This window comes from Pelmatolapia mariae, linkage group LG17, assembly GCF_036321145.2.
Source record: "Pelmatolapia mariae isolate MD_Pm_ZW linkage group LG17, Pm_UMD_F_2, whole genome shotgun sequence".
NCBI classification, from domain to species: domain Eukaryota; kingdom Metazoa; phylum Chordata; class Actinopteri; order Cichliformes; family Cichlidae; genus Pelmatolapia; species Pelmatolapia mariae.
The window spans coordinates 17,781,742-17,802,365 of NC_086242.1; the positions used below are offsets into that span (position 1 = coordinate 17,781,742).

Sequence of the window (20,624 nt, forward strand, 5' to 3'; positions counted from 1 at the left end):
ACACACATTTAAAGCACTCTACACAAGTATATTTACACTACTGTGTACTTCTACTCTTTCATACTTCAGAGGTGAATAATGTGGACCTCATTACAGGTATCTGGCGGTTTTATTTATAAGCTGCTTTCCTGGAAATCATTATTTTTCCAATCAAATCAAAGCATTTGCTTTTAAAAATATACATATATATATACTTCCAGGTCCTCATTTATGTAGTATTTCTTTCTTTAGTATAGATGCACACGCAGATATTTTTAGTACTTTTCTCATTCATACAACCACACTTGTACACCAGTGGCTTTGGAGCTACCAGTGGGAGCAGCTTGGGGTTCAGTGCTATTCTCAAGAATCCTTTAGCATCTGGAGACGCCGAGCATCGAGCCACCATCCCTGCAACAAGTAGATTTAAATGAGTAATAACTTTAGTTTTTAGTGCTTTACTAATGCTGGATTTTTTGGAGCTGGCTCTCTACCTAACAGTATCCTTTAAATATTTATAAAGTGTGTTAAAGTGATCTGCTGCTTCATGTCCTGTAGATGATAAAACCTGGAGTCGGACCATGAACCTGTTATAGCTGCTGTTATTATTTTGGTCAGGTATCTGATTTACAAAAAATATCCATGCAAAGTGGGGATATTTAAAGAATTTATTCATACGCAGTCAACATTATATCGGCTTCAATTCTACCACGTTATTTGCTTAAACGCAAGCTTCTGCTTTTATGTGTCCACAGAAGGTGTTAGTCACAAACAACAGCGTTGCAGTGTGCTGTGAGAGAGAAAAGAGAGAGAAAAGAGCAGCAGATTAAAGTAGAATAAAAAGAGAAACATGAGTGCTGCGTCTGGCCTCAGTAAGATGAGGCCTGCAGTTATGTAACTTGAAGGGTGTCTCCCAGCTGTGTGACTTCTCGGGGAACACTGTGGGCCAAGAGGCGAGCGAGTGAGATGGAGAAAGTGAGACTGAGAGGTGTTTGTGTGTCAAATCTGCATATGTGTGTGTGTGTGTGTGTGTGTGTGTGTGTGTGTGTGTGTGTGTGTGTGTGTGTGTGGAGAAGGGAGGAGCGTCTGGGTTTGCAGGGAGAAGTCCAGCTCACTTACAGGACGGGAATCAGACACCACAGGCGCCTAATGAGCCTGACTTTTGTTTCCATCCTTTCTGAGGACATTGCATTGACTTAATATTCACTTCTCTGAGCCCTTTCCCTCTCAACTTTGAGCCACATTACAAATCTGTAATTTAATCATTTGCATCATGCTGACTTGCCCGCCCCCCCTCCCCCCCAAAAGTGAAAGAAGTGGTGTTCCTGCTCTATGTTGTGGCTGTGTGATGAGATTTGACTGAGTAAAGCAGGCTCACACAAACACAGACAGCCTCCCGCAGACAGGTAAAGACTTGTGTTAAAGCTTCAGAGAGCATTCATGCTGTTAATGAAGGGCCTTTAAACACGACCCGAGGCTACAGTTCCTCTCAAATACCTGCAGACCCGAGAGTTGTAGCTGTGATCTTTGAAAAATGAAAATACAGAAAAATTCTGTAAATTATGCAGCCGTTTGCATTTCTGTGAGCCTTCCGATCAAAAACATTTACCAAAAGAGGCAGTCGGTCAGAGGGAGGCCAAAAATGGAGCAAAAGTTGAGTGAAAGTCAGCGTTGGTAACAACTTACCACTGGATGTGTAAAAACAGCCACTGTTTTGCTGAATCATTCACCACCACGACTTCACGATGCGCTTGCAGCTTTTTCCCGCCATTAGCGGCTTTGAGTACGAGCTAAATATTTAGAGAAAGATGCATATCATTACCAACTTAATGGAAATATCGGTTCCATTCCATTTGCATATAAGCATTTCTGATGTATTTCTATTTTGCATACGTTATATCTACTGATTTATATACGGCAGATCACTGGAAAATGCAGGCAATTTCTTCTAGAGGCAAGTCCTGCCACTTGACAGCCATCTTGGCGACATGTCTGGGCAGTTATTTCTGCAGCCGCATGGAAATTTATTCAAACTTCATGTATATAATCAGTTATATCTGATTATAATGTGCTTTAAAAGTTTGTTAATAAGGTTCATACTTCTTCTACACAGCTCATTTCAGAGTGCCCTCCACAGGTGATGTAAAATAAGTATTTTGCTAACATGACATCACCTAGCTGTTAAAGAAATTTTTTTCTTTATTCCAACCTACGGCATTGCCCCCTGCTGGCCATACGTCACATTGCGCTTACCTAAACTATATATATACAGAAGTACTGGGACACGTGCACGTTAAACCTCCAGGAGCTGCTCAGCCATGGAGGCCGTGAAGCTCCCAGCCTTCAGCTTCTGTGCTGATGTTAACGTCAGAGGAGGTTTGGAGCCCTGCAGTTACTGAGTCAGCAGAGCGTTGGTGACGACCGCACTCTGTGACTTTACGTGGTCTGACGCTTCGTGCTGGAGTTGCTGGTATTCCTGAAACCTTTGTAATAAAAACACCTGGAGTTGATCGTGGAATATCGATGAACCTCCCAAACTGACTTCTTGCTTAATTTTGATGTCGTACCTGTTCCGATGGGACTGAACACACCTGAATTCACAGATTATAAGGTGTGGCTAATTATACTTTGTTTTGCTACAGCAACAAGTACATAAACCAGCCACTGCATGGTAATATACTCGTGCAGCCCCCTTTTTTTGCACGATCGCCTGCTGATTGGCGGAAACTTTGTAACCTCCCACTTTGTGGCTAAAGTTGGTTGAACTTCTCAGACTGAAGACAGCCGAGCAAAAGTCTAAAACCTTTTTGATGTTCGTTCAGATGACAAATCAGCGAAATGTGCTCCCTCCGAATCTCCTTAAACCTGTTTCTAAAATCTAGAATAAAAATTAAAAAATTATGTTTTGTGACTTTTAGCAGAATCAGCCTTACAAATCGGTGAATCTTTCACACTAAACACACTTTTCACTTTAGTTTCTTTGTGGTGAAACTTCACCAACACACACACACAGCCCAGGTTGTGTTAAGAGGCAAGGTGCTCCTGTTAGGTCACTGGACACTATATTTAGTAAGGCATGAATAGCATGTGTGTGTGTGGTAGTGGGGGATGCATGATTGCAGAAACCAACAAGCCTGCAGTGTTTGAATCTCCGGCAGCTTGAGAAGCAGACTGGAGTCTTTGTTCCTCTCTTCAGGTCCTGGGTCAGGTCTCTCTCGCATTTTCTCCCCCCACCACCCCTGGGGAGGGAGGTTTGTTGCCATTCGCTAGAATTCCTCTCGACGGGGTAAACCTTCTCCAGCGGTAGCACGTGTCGTTTCCTCACCCTTTACGGCTGCTCCTCTCATCAGTCAAGCGCTCCTCCCATGTCATCCCGTCGCTGTTTGAAAGCTTTTATCGTGTTCAGGTTTCTCAGGTTTTTGAATGATAACACCTGATTGGTCTGAAGGTGGAGGTGCTATTTTGTTTTGTTTTTTCCTTTTTCTTTTTAGCCTTTTATTTCCACTCACCCGTGAAATTCCTTTAGTGACACTGTAGTGGCGTAACAATACATATTTTAGGCTTGTCTGTCTGTCTGTTTCAAGAAGTTATTCAAGTCTTGTGCAGTTTTCTGAAAGAATTAAACCAGTGTAAATTATTTAGTTACTGAAACATTTTAAAATCTTGTGTATTCATATTTTTACTCTTTAAAAATTGAGTTTTTGAAGACACGGGTGACTTTTGTACCCGTGGTACCATTTTTTTCTCATGACAATCCACTTGACGGCTTTTACTTCCAGGTGTGGAAAAGAGATCTAGTTTTGCTTCACCTTTCAAATAGTCCGATAATTGTCCTTTTTTAGCTCATGTTTTGGTCACTACAGAATGTTTCTGGTTAGTTGCTAAATTCTGTCTGAACTTGTGTCTTTGTCTGTCTCCTTGGTATTAAGGGAAATTGTGGGTTTTCATTTACATATTTATTTGTTGTTGAAAGAGACTCAAAGGAACACATGAATAACAAAACCTTATGAGAAAAGAAGTTGGAAGTGTTTGCGTGCTTGAGTAAGATCTAGCTAAAACATATAGTTTGGAGTCATTTCACAGAGTATTTCACAGAATATTCAGTAGATTTACACCTGAAAGAAACATTAGTGACATTAATCTGTCCTGCTGTAACCTCCTTAATGGTCATTTAATGACTCTGAGTGTTGTGGGATCATTACTTGTGTTAGACTTGTTTTCTGTCTCACTTTTATCTTATCTCTGCTCCTTTTTCTTGTGAAATACCAGATGTTTTTGCATGTGGAGACATGAATGAATCACACACTGGGACTGCTGGGCACAGGCCCAAGGGTCAGGGTGGCCAGGACCAGAGTCTGTGTCCCACGTGATGGTTTTCATTTTTATTCAAAGGTCACTCCCAAAACAACCACGGCGGCCATTTTCATGCTCGCACGCGGTCCAGCCTTGAAGTTGTCTAGACGCATGTCAGAATCAATCGGGTCAGACTTGCCCTTTGACCTGCCAGCTCTCTAATACAAAGATCCCGAAACATCTGATTAAGCTGATGTGTAAAAAGAGCAGGTAACAGTCTTGTAAGTTTAGGGACATTGTCCAGAGTTGGATGTGAAGGCAGCTACAAAATAATGCAAAGTATTTGTAGTGAGCATCAGCATGTCCACAGAGTCAGAAACTCATGGGAAAGAAGCAGAAAGAAATGCACACTGACCACAATAGTCAGATGGAACAACCGCCAAGAGATACAAAACCACTGCAAACACACACAAAAAACCCCAAGACAGTAAATAGAAACAGAAAAATGGATCGAAAGACTCATTTGTGTGTCTGTTTGCCTGTGAGTGCTACTTGTGTGCAGGAGGAATGGGGTCTGTTCTTTTATTTTCAGTTCTGTATTTTGTGTTTTTAAACTGTACTTGAGTAGTTTTGCTTGATTTATGTTCACAAATAAGCATTTATCTTAGTGCCGCCACTGTCACATATCCATTTAAGCCAGTTTTCTTCTGATCGACTGCCGAGGTCATATTAGGGATATTCACTCTCACTGATATCATGCTAGAGTCAAGAGTGGACAAAAGAAGGCGTTTAGAGTGGTTTGAAGCCAAATCAACAGTACAAATATGACAGAAAATAAGGAAAAACATGTTAGACCCTCTTAAACAAAGAAGGAAAAACAAATCACTCTTGACACATACACCTGTAGCTAAGACCTGCAGCAAGTGGAGAAGAGACAGAAAGTGACGGTAAGATCATATTTTTGTCAGAGGCTTCAGGAAAAGGAGTCAGGAAGATTTAAATTCTGATTTAAGTGATTTAAATTTAACTCATTTAAATTCCATTTCAGAGTCTGGCATGGAGCTGAGCACATGCTGAACTCGCTGCCCTTGCGGTGAGCACAAGAGACCGACACGCAGGGGAAAAGTGTGCGTTTGCTCCACACATGCGCTACAGCTTTCCGAGTATTCTTACATAACGCTCAACATACCTACAGATAATCTCTGGGTGCTATCCATAAGCGTAACTCCAGCTGTAACCCAGCACTTTTATGAACACATGTGATGGGCTGGTGGCGGCTCGGCACACTTTTGGGACAGAGGTGTTTTATTCCAGCAGAGGGGGAACAGCTTGGCCCGTGTGCTCACACTGCAGAGCCTGTTCTCCGTCGGGGCAGGGCATCCTGCTCGCCGGTGTCCTCGCTCCGTCTCTCTCTGAATGGTCCGAGTGTGTGCTGTAACATGAGTGTCAGAGCGCGGAGAGAGATGCTCATTCAGGGCATAGGGACACACACAAATGCACAAACAAAAGTGTGCGCACACACACACATTCACACAGTATTTTATTCTTAGAATCACCGAAGGATAATTTTACTATACAAGGATTCAGATTTAAGCTCGAATTGTTCACATTGCATGTCACAACCAGGCACGCCTCTTTAGATTTGTTCACCTGTAACTCAAGTCTGTGCTGAAGGAGCATACCTGAGTGTGAGAACAAAGCTCAAAGTAGCTGTTATTAGTGCAGGCGTGGTGCCGGATCTTCAGGTTGTTCGCAGAGGCGACTGTGACTTTCGCACAGGAACAAAAGGATGACGCAAAGATCCAGTGACGCAGTCTGATTTATTTACATACTCAGACCTGGGCAGTGAAGCGTGTTTGACAATCCGGTTCCGGGTTATGAATGGAAGTCGTAAGTTTAGATAAATATGCAAACGAGTGCAATAAATTTAAACTGTAGATGCTTGACGGCGCAGAAATTTTGTAATATCTTTTTGTTATTAGTTAATCTGCACAGGTTTTTAATAATCAATTAATTTCTTATCAAAGGAACCAGAGATGACCCTAGTTTTAAAAACCTGAACATATTCAGTTTACTGTCATTTAAGGAAAAGGAAATCAGCACATCGTCACATCAGAGAAGCCAAAACTGGAGCAACATTTTCACTGTTACTTAAAATGATTAAAACAATCCATCATTTCTAAAAACAAAATGACTGCAGTTCTGATAAATTAGGAGTTACTTGAATTTTTTGGGCCTCAGCTCCACTTGTCTCTTTACTGTTGAGTTGATGTTTTTAAGCTTTATACACTGAGCAAATCTTCTTATTGTTCCCTATGCTGCTGCATGTTTTGCTCATATTTAAGAAAACTGGTAAATTACATAGCAGCAGCTGTACAGAACCTCTGCAGTCCTCTCTCAGGTTCAGTTTTTACCGTCTGGTCCTGAATTCTGGTCACTGCTTAAACTTGTCTGCTATGCTGGTAATTTGGTAAACCCACACGCTTCCTCAGAGTCAGGTAAATCCCGACAATTAAATAAAATAGCAGATTGAAGGGGCCAAATTCTGTGTTTACTCTTAGTCTGAGTCTGACTTTGATTCTGAATACCTAAACTGGCCAATGACTACGAGTACCACTCGTTGAGACACAGGTTGAGACAAGTAGGACTAATACTAGCAGGTAAACGGGGATGAAATGGATGTGTTTGAAATGGATTTCTGTAAATGTGTATTTGGAAGGCTGAATGTGGGTTTTATTGCTTCCTTTGACTTTGTTTTGCGTCTGTCGCATTTCCTGAATCTCCACAATAACATGATAAGTTACCACAGTCAGATTTCACTCAGTGATTAGAAGAAAACTGTCTGAATGAAGAACATTTTACTTTAGCGAGTGAGTTCTTCTGAAAAATCAACTCTTCAGAGTTTTCTGGCCCACGCTGCTGCTTATCCAGCTGTGTAGCTTTGCTGTAAGTGTCCCAGTTTTGGAGATGCTTGCCTTCTCAAAGGTCATGACCCTGTAACACCCCCACCCCCTCAAAATCCACATAGCCTCAGTTTCTTTTTGGATCTATTCTCCTGCTACTGAAATACATCTAAGGCTCAGGACTGTCTGATAGGATGCAAATATTTATAGTATCCCTCTTCAGCTGACCTGCTGAAGAGGGATACTATAAAGACCTGCTTTGGAGGACAGTAGAGGGAGAAAAAAAGAGAAGCCACAGACCCCGATGTAAGCAGTTTCATTAAGGAAGTATTTTCTAAGCAACCAGGTCAAAATTCATGAAAAGGACCTTTTTTATTGGTTGTTTGAGCACCACAAGTCAAGCGGACCAATCGCACCAAAAGTATACAGACCAGGAGTGTCAAACCCACATTAGTTCATGACTCAACCTACCAACCTATCATATTTATACGACTGATGACAAGCAGCCTGAGATCTCTGTAATAAAGTAAGCGCAATTTCAGCAATGCAATTATAAAGAAATGCTTTTGTGGTAAGTCAGTTAAGCCAGTCAGTGCAGCTCTTCAGGTTTAAATCCAAATCTAAACTCAGTCTTAACTTACTGAGTAAACTGGCCTTGTTACTGTGGACCTGCTGTAAAAACAGGTAATCTGATAATCATGAGTTTGTGTATTTATTGGGATACAAAGAAAAAATAAACCTTTATTTTCTGTTGTGTGGAGGAGATTCAACATTTCTGGTCTGTGTTGCACTTTTTTTGCATTCAGTAGTAGTAGTCAGCAAGTGTTTGCAGACAAGTCGGCATCTTCCGTACCAGCTAAAGGTGACCACCGCAACCTGCAAGGAGTCTCACCTAGTCGCTACACGACACCTCCAGCAGCTGGTCGAATACACAACTCTCCCCACGACTGGTGGTTGCCAGGAGGTTGCAGACTAGTCTAAAGGCCTTTGTGAGTAGGATGGTTGAAAAATCCAAAGTTTATTTGTTCCTTCTTTGCATTTTTCAAATCCATCCAGGGAGTAGGATTGAACCATTTGGTGGGCCAATTCTTGTCCCTAGACCGTATGTTTGTCATCCTGAACTGACAGACAAGCATGGCTGCAGAGTGATTCAAAGTTTCCTGCTTTAAAATATTTAAATGCACATTTATTTCATGCCGAAGCTGGACTGCACTCTGAAAAGTTTTTAAAGAATGCGACTGAACTTTTAGGTTTGAATGCTTCTACACTGAGAATAAACTCTCTGACTTTTCTCTCTCCTGCATCTCGTTAATCATGTCACTGTTTTGGCCTTTAAAAGTGACAGTGGTCTGCAGATGGTGCACACACACACACACACACAGAGGATGAGCAACACTTTTTTTTTTTCTTTGTCAAATCTGATGCAACTTTTCTTTTGACTTTGAAAGTGGACTCAGACTTGAGCTTTCTGCAGGCGTGCAGCCATTTGAGAGCAAAGCGAAGGTAGTAATCAGCGTGGGGAGGGATCATTATGGAAAATCCACAGGAGCCTTGGTTCTTTGAGGCAAAGCTAAATGTATCCCTCTGTCTGTATTTCTGTCTCCTTCTACCTTTCTCTCTCCTTTTTCTCGCTCCATCCTCTATCTCTCTGCCCCCTCTCCCCTCAGCTTTAGGCACCATAAAAGGTTTTAAATGGCAGTGTGTGGTTAGCAGGGTGTGGGTTCAATGTCCCTCTGAGTAGTTTATACACCCAGCCCTTAAATGAGCCTTGAGGCGGTTTTATGTAGAAGCCGCTGTTGGTGAAATACAGATAACTGACCTCTGGTTCTTTACTCTTTAGAAGCATGTTTGTTTGTTTTTTTTAAATTCTTTAAACGTAAGAGTTTCAGGCGAGTTTTCAGAGCTGCTCTACAGGATTTTGTCCTTGTAAGAAACTTTAAATTTGCTGAGTAAACAGAACTTCAGTGGCTTTAGCAGCTTGTAGTGAGACTTTGGGATTTTTGCATGAGCTCCACTATTTCATGTATTAAACATCAAAGCGTGTAAAGCCTGTAAACTGGGTATTAAACAGTGTGAGCACCAAGAAACGCTCAGCTTTGATGTTTTTGTTTTTTTAGTAGCTGGTAACCTGCCTTGTGACTCAACAAAAGTCCAATCCAGACCTGTTTAAGATGCTAATCTGTCCATCTGCTGTCGAGTTAGCATTTCACTCCTCTTTCTACCCATCAGCCCCCCCCCCATCCGTCACTCCTGCTAGACGAGTCAGCTCCTGTTGGAAATGCCAGAAACATCTCTGCAGCTGCTCCTGACTCGTCTTTCTGTATGTAAAGTGACTTAATCAGTCTGTTTTGCTTCCTAACCTTTCATTCTTTCACATATTAATGCGTTTCCTCATAATTTTCCATGAATCTCCTCTAAATAGACTATTATGTTTAGCAGTATCGCTGTAATCTGACTCAAGATGCAGATTCTTTTTCTGCAGAAGTTTGTGTTGGACGCTTCGTTCAACACAAACTTCTGCAGAATTTCCACAGAAAAGCACTCTGCAACATGCCAAATCTGTCAGTCTTTGAGGTTTTCTTTTAGACATCATAAAGTATTACCAAACGAACAGTTGTCGGTTATACAACATGAGTCTGCAAAAGCAGAAAGATATAAAAACCTATCTGAGACAAATTCAAATGCATTTTAGCTTTTTCCACCTCTGAATTCAGTTTGTATTTTCTGTTGTAATCATTTCGAATCCCTAATTCTTTCAAATTGAATATATTCTACATTGCTGGATCTGATGTTTTATCCCATATTTCCCACATTTTTTTGGCATTCCCACTCATTGACTCCCAGCCATAATGTAAACTACTGATGAGGACTGCTCAGGTACCCCCTACGACCTCCTGGTCACTTGGGAAAAATGGAGTATTCAATGACCAGTTACTGGGGAGCTGAAGCTGTTGAGGGTGCGGCACCAAAATCCTCATTGTGATCACTTTGGATGCTAGCACGATGCTGTAGTTTACATTAAAGTCACCCACATAAACACTTGCTAACTGCTCATCGAGCTGCACTGAAATTTGAAAACAGTTGTCACAAACTGGAAAGGGAAAGCTTTCACCTTCATAGTAAAAGTTGTGGTACTTTACCAGCGTGTTTCAGAAGGTAAAACCTTTACTTTGAAGGCCCACCTTTCTCTGTTTCTGAATTGTGTTGCACTCTTTTTGCTTTCACTACAGCTCGACAAAGGGTTGGTGAGTGTTTGCAGACAAGTTGGCATTTTTCATGCGAACTGCTTGTGACCGCAGCATCTTGCTAGTAACCAAAGCAATCGCAAGAAGGTTTTAAACAGCATCCTGTACCTCTTTGTAACCAGTTTCACTCTAGCAACACAATCCAACCACTTGCCACACACATTTTGCCCTAGCGACCTCTGGAGGGTCACTGACCGGTCTCCATCCCCGTGTTGTCTTTAGGCCCTAAACACACAATTTTTTTTGTTTTTCTTCAGTCATTCTTGGTGAGCTGCAGCAGATGTTAGCGACACAGAAAGTTACTGCATGTGAGTGTGAGGACGCCAGATGTGGCTTCACTTTAGGGTGTGTGCAAACTGCACCAAGCAGCCCGGTTTGTGCTCGTTTTGAAAGTGGAACATAAGCTAAATATTTAGTCCATTTTTAGTTTTAGCACATTACTCAGTGCAAGTGTGGAGAGACTGAGGAGAAAGTATCACAAACTACTGAAGTATATCCTTCGGGATCCACAGACTCCATTTATGCATGACATGGAGGAAATTTCCTCCTTGTTATGTTTTCATTACCCAAATATTAGATTTTAGCATCCTTTTTAAACTAGGTGTTCTGCTCTTCTGACAGAGCACACCACATGAGACACTCACCGCATGTGTGCAAGTGTGCGTCAGCCTGCATGACTTTTCATTGAAGCATGCATCTGCTTAGAAAGCATCCACCCCAGGAAAACTTTGCTAACAGGGGAATTAAGATCAGCAACGCGCCCAGGCAAGTGTTTGAGTTTTCGGAGGATTAAGACGGCTCACTATAGGGTGCACAGCAAGACCAGCGCCGGCCCAGATTTTACCCCAAATCCGGCGGTGACAAACGCTTCAGGGGAAGGAAACCTGCAGCAACAAACCGGATAAACACAAAGAAACACAACAGAGAAGAGTGATAAACTGAGCTTTAGGAGAGATTATCTTCAAATGAATCCCTAAATCTTCGCACTTCAACAGTGTTGAAGACGTTTGTGTTGTTGGGAGAAAATCAGAGGCTCGAGAGAGCTGGAAGAACTCAAAGTATGTGTGAGTAAGGGTGAAGGAGTTCAGATGGAGAGGTGTGAGTGTAATGGTCAGTGTTAGCAGTGCAGAGATGGAAAAAGTTAGGAGCGTGCTGACCCAGTTTTTAAGAAGGAAATGCACACAAGATGAGGGGCAGCTGTGCTTGTGTTTAACAGAAACACTGCCTCCCTGCTGCGTCTGACTAGAGACAGACCACACAATGATTTTATTATCGTACCAATATTTTGACCTGTGAAAAAAAAAAATATATATATATATTTTTTTTTTTTTCTTTTTTTTTTTTCTTGGGGCTTGGTACCCAATGTCGGGTGGGGGTGATGATATCTCCCTCCTGACCTGTCGTCCTGGTCAGGGGGACAAGCTGTGAGAGCAGTCCCTTCTCCAAATGTTGGAACACTGAGCTACTTGTTGTTTTGCTGAGTTTTTAATTTTTGCACATTTTTTATAACTAACGTGGAAGCGAACACTGACAGCATGCGATTGATCACTAAGACTTTTCCTTATAATGTACTTTTGCTAGCTAAACCTAAACACCGCTCTGAGGCGTAGCCACAACAGTGCAAGTCACAATTTTTGGTCCATTACTTTAACGTTTAAACTCTGACTATCTCATGAGTCCAAAGTTATTATTATGCTGTATTATGGTTTAAAAATGTAAAGTATAGCTTGCTGCTAATAGGTTTTTCCTCAAAAGCATCAGACCCTACAGTGTTAACTGTTTTCACAAAAACAAAAAATCTTGTATTTTTACTGCAGTTTGTCGCTGTTTTCTTGAAAAGCAATATATTTTTTTATCATTAATAAGAAGCTTTTAGCAAAAAATAGTCTGTGTGGAAGATATAAAGCATTTGTCGGGGACTATTTTCAGCTGTGGATTAATACCCAGTGTTTGCTTCAGCAAAGACAGGGTTTTGGGTAACAGCAGAGCTTCATGACACAGAAGAATAAGATCCAGATTATCAGGCAGAATCGGTTCACTGTTGGTCTGTTTATGACATTTGTTCTTCTCATAGGTTCCACTGTAAAAACAGGCTAAATAAATACAGGCTGATATCATTGCCTGCTCTCCGCTGAAGTCATTGTGTAACATCTGGAGGGTCGGTGGGGGAAGAGTGGGGGTTGCACAGATGATAGGTCAGTATGACAGGGAAAGAGCGGAAAGTGTGTGTCAGTCTGTGTTTGTGGGGGTTGAAGCTGGAACTTTTTGGGAAGCTGTTAGAGACAGACAGAGGGGTTGGCAGGGGGAGGGGTTGGGTTTTACTCGTCAGGGGACCCTGAAACGTTTTTTCCATTTGTCTTCTTGTGGGTCTGTTTGTGCCGCCTCCGTGCTGCACACATACATTTCCAGTACCATCACTGCACGCTTCAGAGAGCAGCTGACTCACAGCTCTGAACTTTGACTCGGGATGTTTTCCATTCCGGGACCTCAGAGATTCCCATTTTGAACACATTTCCTGTCGCGGCTCCATTTAACTGCTGACATTAAGGCTTTTTTTTTTTTTTTTTTTTTAAATAATTCAGCCTGAAACATTAATGAGGTCTGAGGCCGCTGTGTTAGACAGGAAATGGATGTTAACCTCTGGAAACCTTTATTTTGAAATGGATCTGCTGCAACTTTTGCAAAGTTCAGATGTTTTTTGTCTTTGTGTTTGTTCATACGTGGGTGGAGGGTAAACAGCCTTGCTGGACTTCATGCCTGCTGTTATTCTCTCTCACATCCTGCTGTTTACATCCGTTAACTGTCTCTCCACCCTACCATTATGTGTAAAAAGAACAAAGTCTGATATGTGATAATATCACTGCTGATGCTGATGCAGAATGTTTTGTGTGCTGGAACAGTTTCTCTCATTTAGGGCACAGAGTCCTCCTTCAGATTCACCCACAGCATCTGATTAGTCTTTGTGACCTCTGAGCAAGTGCAGAGCATAAAATCTGCTTTAGGATTGCTCAAAAGCTGCATTTAATAAATCTTTTTACCATAAATTACTCAGTCAACTGTATCGTAAACCAATTGTTTGGTTATGTAGCCTGTAAAATGTTAAAAATGCTCATCACACATGAAAATAGAATAAAAAGTAGAGTAAATCCTCTCTTTTCAGAAGCTGTTAGTTATTTTTAGGTTTAAACAATTATTTGATCAGAAGAATTGCATGAGCATTTACCCCTTACTACACCTTGGTAGTACCAAGTCAGACCCCTTTTAGCTTCAGAGCTGCTTTAATTATTTGTGGCCGGGATTCAACAACGTGCTGGAGACATTCCTCTGAGATTTTGGTCCATGTTGACATGAGAGCATCACGCAGTCGCTGCACATCCATGATGTGAATCTCCCTTTCCGCCACATCCCAAAAGTGCTCTGAGATCTGCTGACTGTGGAGGCCATATGAGTTCAGAGAACTTGGTGTTCAAGAAGCCAGTTTGAGATGATCTGTGGTTAGTGTTGTGTTACCTTGCTGGAAGCAGCCACTGGAAGATCGATGCACTGTCATAAAGGGAAGGACCAATCTGGTCATTCTCCTCTGACCTCTGGCATTTTCACACAGAGAACTTCCGCTCACTGGATATTTTCTACTTTTTCGACCATTTTCAGGAATCCCTAGCAATGGTCGTGTGGGAAAACCCCACTAGACCCTCCAGACCAGTCTGCCTGACACCAATTCCAAAACATTCAAAGTCACTGAGTTGCTCTCATGTGATTGGCTGATATATATTTTTTCTGTCCTCAGTGCTGACTGGTTGTTTTTTAATCTGTTTCATATAGTCTCAATAAGGGATTTCACTGTCAGTCCACCTCTTAGTGCTTTGTTTCACATTCTGCAAGGCTAATGTTAACTCTTTACCTCTTGAAAGCCTACGAGGAGTAATCCCTGAAGCTCATATTTCCAGCCTGCTTCCAAGACAGAGTGAGTGGGTTTGGATCAGTTAGCCAGGGGGATCTCTGCCCCCTCCTACCCTCGTAAAAACCCGGAAACTATTCTAATGGTCGACAAAGCACGTCGTTATTGATTCATACTGAGGTGTCAAAACTTGTCATTAAGGGTAGAGTTGAGGTTGTCAAATGTTGTTTTTGTGGGGAGAATGGTTAAAAACTTTTGTTTACATGCTTAAAAAAATCCGGTGTTTACAGAGGCTTTTAAAAACTTGTGCTATCCTATAAATTACCATCATGTTTGGGACAGTCCTGCTTCAGAGGCTCAGCGTGTACCTAACCCGAGGCTGGAAGTAAAAAAGGCCCAAAAGCTTTAAGTGGCAGTTCCTGCAGTGCAGACATACAAAAAGTGCTTCTTTCAGCAGTCAGAAGAACTATAAAAAAAGCTGTGCTGCTCAGTGCTGGGCAGTTCGTCAGATTTTAAAAGCTTTGTAATTGATAACAGCCTCCTGTGAATGGAAATAAGCTGTTTAGAGCAGTAAGGACGGAAACTGTGAGGTTAGAGGCCAAAACCCCCAAATAATGAACCAAAAGGTTTTGTGTTTGAGGGAGGATTAAATTGATAAAGTTTTAAAAATGATAACATCTAGTTCTTTGTTTTAAATGATAATAAATTTAATATTTTAGAGGTTTTGGCATCCTGTAACCTTTTTTTCAGTTTTAAGTACCGAGGACTGTTTAGAAAAGCTGAAAAAGTTTGAATTTGAATGAAAATAGTCATTATTTGTGCTTCTAATCATCCAGGCATCCTTGACAGCTGCTGGTTTTCTGCCTTCCTCTGTTATTATCCTCTCTTATCCCCTGGTGCACTCGCTGCACCTTTGATTACCAAAAGGGGGGGTTTAGCGAATCAAGCTGGGATCGATGTCGGGAATCTGGGTCAGGGAGTGTCTCTATGTCCTTATCGGTGTGAGAACCAGATCGTGTTTCTCTTGGAATGAAGAGGTTTTTGTCAAACAAGGTCGTTTCTGGCCGAGGCTTCACATCTCTTCAAATTCCCTCGTGGCTGTGGTGAGACGGCTGTGTGTTTGTGTGCCTGCGGATGAAGCTTAAACAGGGGGATCTCCATGAACTGTATCGCTTGTTTTACGTCAAACAGTTTGTTAAAAGTGATGGGAGCTGCATCCTGTGAGTTCTCCCGGCTGTCTGGACATGTGGGCTCAGTGCTGGGCTCACCTCCTACTGCCACCTCCCCCCTCAGATAAGATCCAGATAACCGAATCTCTCCAAGGTCTGTAATTTGTCTTGTTGTGCTAACACAGAGAGTATCAATGCCACAGCACGGACAGCATACCAGGATCAAGCCCAGTGCTGCAGAGACAGGTTTAAAGTGGTTCCAGACTGATTTATGATCCTGCTAACCATCACGTTTATCTAATTAAACTAATTTATCTGTTCTGAAAGACATTTGTGTCGGCCTGATCCAGTGCAGTTTGTTTTTGGTTTGATAATAGCATGCAGGGTTTTGTCTCAGTCTTCAGGCATCTAGTTGTGTTTGGTGACTCACTAAAATGTAACTGCAGAGAATCATTCCCTGTCTCATTCCCTTTTTTTAAAATGAGATCTTTCCAGGCTTGTCAGGTGTGACTGCTGTGATTCACATTTCCAGTTGTTAATAGTTTATTTCACTGCAGATTAAACTGCGTTAACCAAACAAATTTGAGCTGATTGGCTCTGAAAGATTCATGATAAACTAATAGGACTCAGTAGTCTAGCCACAACTATTTACCGTAATCTCTCCAGAAGGAAAATGTAAGGTACCTTGATAAAAATGCTGTTGTTTTGTCTTTATGCAACACTTCCAGGTGATCTTATGTGCGTTTCAGTTTCCATAGCAAGCATAAAGAAAAAACTCCCTGTTAACAGGAAGAAACCTCCAGCTCTCCAGATCCTCTGAATCTTTTGATGATTCATTATCTAATGTAGATAATGAAATAATTGAGGAGTATTATTTTGAAATTGTTCCACAGTTTGTAGACACAGTTTTTGCAGATTGGTGCACGTCTGCTCTTTATAGTACTTTTTACATTTCTGGCCTTTTGTTCCCAAGTCTCAGCTTTTTTTGAGACATGTCTCTTGAAATTATAAATTTTTCCCAGTTTAATATGTTTTCTGTGTTTAACAGTGAATAATATTTGGGTTTACTAGGACAGAAGATGATTTCATTCTATTTTTATTTAAGTTTTAGGAAGTTTCCCACATTTTTTGGAACTGGGGTTGGAGAAAAGTTTATAAGCTCAGTTTTTTTGGGTGATGAACGAGGGTTACCAGTGGTTACCATTCTTTACTCACTGGACATCGTAAGAGAAATGAAACACAATAAAGCACATAGTTCATACTCATCAGAGGCTTGAACACTTTCTACATTTGTCTTTGGTCAAACGTGTACATGAAAGACAGATTACGAATGTAAATTTTAAAACATAATAAGCATTTTAAGCCAAAAACAAAGTTTTCTTTAATAAAATAATGTAAAAAATAAAAAATTTGTAGGGGTCAGTTGGGGTTTTTTTAGATTAAAAATGGCAGACATGCACAAATATTATTCACATCATTATCAATGTCATGTGTGACAGACTGCTTCTGAGGTCATCGATGAGTGTTTAAAGGTTGTACTTAGTGGAGAGCAATCTCTGCTCTTTGGCTGATAAATGCTGTGCACGTGTGCACACTTTAGCTAAGTGTTAAAACTGCTTGTACGCATTGTTATCATTCCAGGGAGGAGTTTCACTCATTGCTAAAGTGCAGTTACCACAGCGGCTGAGGACCAAATATCCAAATATTCAAAGTGTTTTGGGAATTTCACCAGAGGGTCCACATTAGGAGAATCAAACTAGAGGGTGGGGGAACCGGATTTTAAGAGAATTTGAGAGCAAGTGGGGAAAGTGAAGTTAGAGGAGAAAGCCTCGCTTCTCTATCTCTTAATGACTGCATAGTAGGACACGATAACAAAATGATGCGTTAGTCAGATAGAAGATTCCTGCAGATGAAAGTTCAGGTCTTCATTCAACCTTTCGCACTGGTTATCGGTTGATAATTGGACACATGTTGGTTATTAGTGACAGTAAAGCGACCGGGACAGATAATCGGGATCCACATCAAACTATTGAGTCATTCAGTTGGTGCTGATACACAGACGCGTGTACTTTATTAGGCTGTCATCAGCAAAAGTACACACAGCTGAGTCCAGGGCAAGGTACACACACACAAACACACACACTCACTCAGTCAGCTGGACACACACTAGAGGAGGGGGGACGGTGGGGCCTGTGTGGTTTTAGTGTGATTTATAGTTTGTAGGCATCTGGTTTGGGCTTTAAGGGGAGGAGGGGACATCATCAAACTTTCCTCGAGCTTTAGGATCTGCTCATTAAGGGTTAAAACAGACGCACATCGTACTTTACAGAAGAATTACAGACCTGGAAGGACATTCCTCTCCTCCCTCTGTTAAATTAGCTGCTAACCGGTGATTAACACAGATGTCGAGGCTTACCGCTCGCTGTTCTGCCTGGCAACTGGCTAGTGTGCAGTGGACTGGATATTTCTTAAATCCCACTGGTTTTATTTTATTTTCTAACATTTAGATGTAGGGTTGCTGTGGCTCATTTTCAGTTGGCCTTGGAGTCATTTATCAGCCATTACTGGTACTCAGTATTAAATTAATAAGATATAATCCTCATTGTGATGAAGATGCTGGGATTATTGTTTTAGGCTTGACTTAAACTTTCTTACGTTTCTAAAAAGCCAAACTGCTTTGCTGTTTAGCTTTCTTTGTGCTATGTTAGCTCTCATGCTAGCAGTTGCTACTCATGCTAGCAGTTGCTACTGAGGTGTAGCGTAGCAACTCAAACCAAAAGCACATAACTGAGCCAAATTTCGTTTGAGTGAATGCCTATTTAGTACATATTTAGTACATTAGGGAAAAATGTGCTTTCCCCTGATGGTTGGAAAATGGTTGCTGACAAAGATGGAGCTGGGTCAAAAACTTCCTTGTGATTGTTTTAGTCACCAACAAGCTACAATCTCCTGTAGTTTGCACTGAAGACGCCGATTTCTGTAAACACTCGCCAGCTATTTGCCAAATCTTGAAAAAGTGCACCTCAAGATGCAGAATCTCTGCCTTCAAAGTAAAAGTTGAGCCCTTTGAAAGATTCTGGTTGCAGCGGTAAGGCACAACTTTTATTTTGAAGGTGAACTTTTCTCAGTTTCATTCTGCAAGCAGTTGGTGACCGTTTGCAGACAAGTCGCCATCCTCCAAGCAAACTACTAGCAAATCTGCTAGCAGCCAAAGCAATTGCTAAGCAGCAATATCAGCAAATTCTACCAACATGTTGCCAACCGGTAGAGAAGTACACATTTTCCCTTAGCAACAGGTGGTTGCCAGAGGGTTCGCTGACTGGTCTCTAGCCATATGTGAAGTAAACAGCTGTAGAGATATCAGTGTTATGGTCTGTCTCCACAGTGCTGTGTGCGTGCCACTTCTGGTGTAAAGTGAAGAAACTCTTTAGCTTGTTGGCATTAATCTAACACAGTCACAGTCAATTTGAAACAGCTCAAACTCCAAAGTATTTATCTAGCTCGTGTGTCCCAGTTTGGTGCTTTTTCTTCATCCCATTTCCTTTGATGTGATCCTGATATATGAAAAATATTGTTCGGCTGCTGGCTGTGTTGTCTCTCTCTTTGGATGACAGGGGATTTCCGCGGACGGCACTGATGTCTCATCACAGCTCGAGACATTATCTGTCTTCATTTCCGCCTTCACCGACAGATTTCATCGCGACTTCAATTAAAAGATTGCGATCTGTGCCGTCAGCTGAGTCCTCTGCTTGTTTCTGCGTGTTACATTAGAAACATTATTATGAAAAATATGAGGGCAGCCTCTTTATTATCACCCCTGCTCCCTCAGATGAGTCAGTAACCTGCTGATTCTTGCTCTAGTTCTAGTGTAATCTCCCAATTTTCCCATTTTGGCTTCAGCTCTCGTGGTTGTTTCCCAGCTGGAGGGCGTCGGGTTACAGCCAGCCCTGAATTACACCTCTCTGTTGGGATGCGGAGACAAAGAGGTTTCTGTCGTGCGCGATGAGCTACACCCGGCCAGTGACCTATGCTGCAGCCCAGTCTCACACACAACCATGACCACAAACTCCCACAGCAGAAATGACAGGGAGCTCATAAAGCCTCACTGTGTGCCTTTGGTGTGGTTCTGTTTTCAAGCAGGCGGAGTTGGACCGCTCCCATTTCCTGTTCTCCAGAAAGAGGAGGATATATTCGTTTCTGAGCCTCATGTTTGTGTATTGATATTTTTTAAACTAAACTTAAGGTGATAAAAGCTGATTATTCATTTATTTATTTAGTTTGTTTCTGCGGTGTTGTGAAGCAGTGTCATTGTGACATTGGGGTGGTATCAGATGTCCCATAAACCAGACCTTCTCTTGTAAACATGGATTTGCACCGTATGTAATTACTCCTCCTCCCTGAAAGCTAAAAAAACACACGCTCAGTTTTTTTGGGTTTTGTTTTTTTCGGGCCTTATTGTGATTTTAATGCTTTGTCACCCCCACCCCCCGTCACACACACACACACACACACACACACACACACACACACACACACACACACACACACACACACACACACACACACACACACACACACACAGACAGAGACACTTTTTTGTAGCAAACAATATGCTAACATTATGCTAAAATAAACACAGTCACATGGCTTAAGCTGCTATGATAGATGTGATTATGTTTAAGGTAATGAACCTCGTATCTTCAAAATTCTTAGTATGATAATCCTAAAATCTATACAAATCTTAAATTTGTGTAAAAGTACAAAAATACAGTCTAATTTCTACGTTTTAGGAATCTTGGTTCAGCAGATATAGCCTCACTGCAGTTGCTGTGCATCTGCAAGCCACTTTGCAACCCATCTTCAACCCCAGATCTTTCTTTTCATGTTTTTTCTGACTCTATCAAAGTCATGTATGTTGTCAGCGATGCCTGCTTCGTTTTACACTCTGACTCTCGCTGCTTGCTCGTGGTATACAAGAACAGGGAGGTCCCAGAGCAAAGTCATACCGCCAAATATAAATCGCTGTAAATAGAAATGAGGATAGTCTTTGAACTGTAGCGTTATCATTATTATTTATATTTAAAATTATTATTATTACTGTAATTAACACCCAGATCTGTCAGTGTCTGGTGTGTTT

The 20,624-nt window shown here is 41.5% G+C and overlaps 1 protein-coding gene across 2 annotated transcripts in view; it reads left to right on the plus strand.

Moving 5' to 3' along the window:
• Window positions 1-20,624, plus strand: part of creb3l2 (cAMP responsive element binding protein 3-like 2) — a 35,038-nt gene that overhangs the window by 841 nt on the left and 13,573 nt on the right. The window lies entirely within an intron of this gene.